This window comes from Lolium rigidum, chromosome 1 (genome assembly GCF_022539505.1).
Source record: "Lolium rigidum isolate FL_2022 chromosome 1, APGP_CSIRO_Lrig_0.1, whole genome shotgun sequence".
Taxonomy (NCBI): Eukaryota; Viridiplantae; Streptophyta; class Magnoliopsida; order Poales; family Poaceae; genus Lolium; species Lolium rigidum.
In genome coordinates, this window is record NC_061508.1 from 25,082,027 (window position 1) to 25,087,393 (window position 5,367).

A 5,367-nucleotide genomic window follows, 5' to 3' on the forward strand; every position below is an offset into this window, starting at 1 on the left:
AGAGGATGCGTCAGCGAACGGCGTGGTGGGGAAAGCTGCAAAGGCTGGCCGCCGGAGCTACAAAGGCTGTTATCGGCTGCTGCAAAGGTCACTCGTGACTGCAGCTGGCGGGGGCGACGATGCTACCGGCGGAGTGGTGCTGCCATAGGTGGATGACGGCGCTTCTACCGGTGTGCGGCAATGCTACCAGCCATGGCCGGCGGTGCTGCCATAGGCGGACGGCAGCGCATCCACCGGTGCACGGTGGTGCTACCAGCCATTGCCGGCGGTGCTGCTATGGTCTATCGGAGATGCTTCCATAGGTGGGCGCAGGTGCTTCCATGGGCGTACGACAGTGCTGCAAGGAGCAGGCGGCGGCGACGATGGCCGTAGTAGACATGCTATTGGCGGTGCCACAATTGCATTTTTTATGCTACAACTGTTATGTGGTTATGCTACTTTAGTAGTATAATTTTATTTGCTATGTGCGGTTAGCGGTGAAGCAACAAGCCCACTCCCTCGGCCCCGCCATCTCCCGAGATGGAGGCCATGGGTGCTGCGATTGCCGATGGAGGGTGCTGCCACGCAAGACAGCTGGTGCTTCTAGGCAACATTGACTGCGCCGCCCACCGGCAACGGTGGTGCTTCCCATGGTGTTGGGCGGTGCCTCCCATGGTGTCAAGCGATGCTTTCAATAGAGTTGGGGCGATGCTACCACCGGCGATGGCAGTTGCAGAGACCGGCGGCAGCGGTGCTGCAAGGCGGGCTAGCGGATGCTACCACCAGCGATGGTTGATGCTACGATCGACGGCTACCGTGGTGCAAGGCTGGGCCGACGGTGGCCGTACGGCAAGGCGGCTCAGCGGTGCGGCAAGGCGGGCCGGCGGATCGCTGCGACCGGCGGCTGCCGTCGTCGCAAGCCGGGCCGGCGGTGACGGTGCTACAAGGCGGGCCGATGAATGCTGCCACCGGTGACTGCAGAAGCTACCAGCCTACTACCAACGAGGGCGGATGCTACGACGGGCGGCGGCGGAGCTTCAAGCCGGGGCTGCGGTGCTGCAAGCTGGAGTTGCGAAATCTGTCTCCTGCGAATCATTTCTTTTTTATTTCTAGGCAGACCGTTTTATCGCTTCAATGAAGCAAAAGCGGGTATTTTTTTGCTGCGACGAATCAAAAACCGGGTCTCCAATTAGATTTGCCTTTAAGTGGTCTTTTATGTTTTTTTCCTTAGTGAACCGTTTTTTGCTTCAATGAAGCAAAAGCGGGGTTTTTTTTGCTGCGACGAAGCAAAGTCAGGATTTTGCCTAAAAGTGTACACGTGTCGGTCTGTGAAGCAGGAGGCTGGAACGACTCGGTGCCTCCGAGGGATTCCTAGCGCTTTCCATTGGCGAAGCAGTAAACGAAGAGACGGACCTGTGCTCCGACAGGACTCGGATTCTGCCATTGGGCCCAGTCGAAGTGACGGTGACGTGTTGACGGACACCGGCGCCCAGTCGAAGTGGGCCAGACCGCCTCCCGTCTCTCATCCATATCGGCCTGACCAGGCCGTTCGTTTTCGTCCTTGCCGGCTTGCCCTAGCTACGTTGCCGCTCCAGTTCCATGCATCCAGCGCACAACTCGTCGACCTCTTCGGATGATCGAACAGCCATGGCAGAGTTCTCACCCCTCCACAGGGTGCTCTACAGAGGACGCCGAGCGCCTCCTCGGCCGCCTTATAATCCTCGTCAACGCCACCTTCCTCGACACCGGCTTCGTGCCCCACGACGCCCACTCCGTCCCAACTAAGTCCGACCGGGTTCCGAGGCGGGTGGGCGCGACGGCCCTCCGCCGCCGCGCCGCGCCTGCAGGACGAGCTCGTCGCGCTGAGGTTGCGCGCGCTCCGGATGCACGTCGTCTTCTACGTATGCGTCCCAAGGTCCGCGGCGCCGCTCTTGTTCGGCGGCCTCGACGGCACTGCGCGCGCGCTAGAACTTTGGTCTAAGGGTAAGTGGTTATTTATAAAACACATGTTTGTGGTCAACCTTGGAATGGAACTTGTCGGTTTCGTATTAATGCCTTCATGGAGATAATCCAGTTCCTCCACTTAGTAGTATTTTGCACTAGTAAACATTCTTTTTTCGACTAAACCTCTTAAAATTTTGGAACTACAAAAGCCAAATCATTGGAGTCGATATCTCTTTCAGCCTGACAGAGAATTTGTTGATATCCGAGTAATGTTAGCCAATTGTAACTCGTCTGATCAAAATTCAGTTTCTATCTTGCCGTAGTATGTAGAAGGTCATTTATGCAACTGATGCAACTGCTTTGAATTGGAGCTTCTCCTTCAGGAGATGGATGTATCTGGATCTGGCTTTACAGATACATGGGTTATCCTAGATAGTTGCTCAAACTATGCTTAATGATGAACCAGATAAACCTTTATAGAAGTGGACAAAAAGTGGCAAATTCACTCACAGTTTTGTTTATAAACACTTGTGTGGCTGTGGGATGGACAGGACTTTCAAGCATCTGTGGAAGAGCAAGATTCCTCTTAAGATAAAAGCATGGATATGGCTTATCTGGCATGATGCTATTGCTACCAAGGACAACTTGCTGAAACCCAACTGGCAGGGAAATGCTATATGTCAGTTCTGTAACGGAAATGAATCCATTTCTCATCTTTTCTTTAACTGCCCTGCAGCTAAATTTGTGTGGAGCACAGTTGGTCAGGAAATTGGTGCTCCTTCTAGACCGGGTTCTTTCACTCAATTCTTCTGGTGGTTCTCTCAACTCATGTCTGCCAGTAGAAACACATAGATTGCTGGGTTGACTGCTATTTGTTGGGCTATTTGGAAGCTCAGAAACATGGCTTGTTTTGAACACAAGTTGATAAAAAATCCTTTCGAAGTAATTAGTTATTCCACTGTGTTTACGAAACACTGGGCATGGCTGCACGAAGGAAAGGACGCAGAAGACATTTGTACAGGAGCTGATGGATTGATGAGATTGGCTGGTGTTACTATTGCTCCCGGAGGTAATTCAACAACAACAGATGGTCGCCGCCCTCTCCGTTTGAAGGATGTGGCTAGAGAAGAAGAAAGCGCCAGGAGGATGGAAAAAAGATGATCAAGATGGTGGTGCAGCGTGATTGCCTGTCTCATCTCTCAGAGCATCTCCAGTCGCGTCCCCCAAACCATCCCCAAAACGGCGCCGGATTGAGCGTTTGGGGGACGTGTTTTGTTTGTGCCACGTTTGGGGGACGTCGCTCCCCAGTCGTGTCCCCCAAACGCCGCCCCAAACATTAAATAAGGGTTTTTCAAAACACAACTATTATCAAATATAGCATACAAATAAATATGTTTGCGGTGGTTGTTTTCAAATTAAAATACAACAAACAATAAAACAACTAAATAAATGCAATAAATAGGGCTAGATCAAGGTGACGCGGCATTTGTTGATAATCCTTTGATCCTCCACAAATACTCAAAGAGATCAGCTTGAAGTTGATCATGAACATTGCTATCACGGATCTCTGTGTGCTGCATGGCGAGGAAATCAGCAAAATCTACAACGTCGTGCTTGAGCTTGAAGTACAGGGTTCAACTCTCGAACGCCGTGGAGGATATTCACAAACAGACCCTTGCTCATCCTATACCGGCGCCGAAAATTATCGGCATGTGTTGCCTCATCTGTAAAGTAGTCGTTGTGCAGCATGGTATGCCCCTCCATCCTCTGCCGGGGCTTCGACTTCTTTCTCCCCGGCCTTGATCCTCCGCGGCGCGGCCTCTTCCTCTTCTCCGCCTCGGCGTCAAGCACGTCCTGGAGGGACGCGATGATCAGCAAATGCTCCTGGAGGTCGTCGTCGAAGACTTTCTCATCCTCCACCAGTAGGGCAAGCATCTCGTCATCGCTATCCATGTCTGAAGCAAAATCAATGGTTAAAATTACACCGCGGCAGACGATGCAACGAACAACGGCCAATCGCGCGTACATGGCAAGTCGTCGAGCACCTTGTGTGCGCGGAGGTGGGGCGGATTTGACGCCGCGTTCTGGGACGCGCTGGCGAAGCTGCGGCGGCGGAACGACTGGCGAGAGTGCCAGCCGCGATGACGGTGCTGACTCTCAGAAGAGATCAGACGTCGAAACGGCAGGCAAATCCAGCGGCGGCGGAGGGGTGGGAGGCACGGGAGGGAAGGAGCGACGATAAAAAAGGCACGAACCAACGGTTTATGGAAATAATCGCCGACATGTGGGAGCCCGCCTCGCTTTTCGTTGTGTCTGGCGTGCCTGGAGCGTCCCCTGTGGGGCGGGGACGGACTCGGGGCGCCGGACACCATATTGGGGCACGCCGGACAAAAATCGGATTTGTGGAACGCGGCTGGGAACATTTTTTTATCCGACGCGCCCCAAATCCCTTTGGCAACGGTTTGGGGGTCGCGAGTGAAGATGCGCTTAGTTGTCTGGCTCATGCTTTTGCTGTTTGCATGTAATCCGCTGAAGGAGTGTTTGGTTGTCTTTACCTTGGTAGGATAGTGGCCTTTATCTTTCCTTTGGTGTTGTAAAGTTTAAACTTCTAAATCCTCTTGAACGCTGGCAGTAGGTGGCGCCCCTCCCCTGCTTTTTGTTTTGTTCTGTTTTGTGTTCTAGCTCCTAAGCCGCTAACGATGTATTTCGTTATCTAGTGATAATGAAATTCGATTCAATGGGATCGCTTGGAAAAAAAGAAGGTCATTTATGCACGTATTATTGTTTTCTTGCATTGTACATTAGCTATTTTTCTTGGTATTATTAGAATAATTTATTTTGCAGAACTGTGAGGTTTAGATACATTGTGATCCTTAACGTTGACGAATTAAGAAAAATGGAAAGAGAGGGATTGAACCCTCGGTAAACAAAAGTCTACATAGCACTTCGATCAAAATTATAAGAAATCCTATCGAAGCTACAAGTGCAGAATTTGTACCCTTCCAATTTAGATTTGTTCTACTATGTAAATAAATTGCAAATATGGTCCAAGTATTTGTGTCATAAATTCTTTGGGTTAACTTGCTATTTCCATGAGAAATAAAATTGACAAGTCGAGGTTGGAGATTATCTTCTTCTTGCAAGAGATCTTGCGGAAAAATGTTGCTATGGAAATGGAAAAGAAATGTAGCCCCAGTTCCTTCGGAAATGGTAAGATTTTTGACGCATGAAGAAGGGGCGACCCATAGCATCTTGACTTGGTTCTTCTTCCCTTTTTTTAAGAATACCGAGTCGGGTTTTTCTCCTGCCAGTATCGAATAGAACATGCTCAACAAGAGATCTTCTTCAGAGAAACCCTAGAATCAAAAAAGGGCAATCCTGAGCCAAATCCGTGTTTGAGAAAATATAAGATTTCTAAGATTTCCGATCCTAACGGGAAAAGAA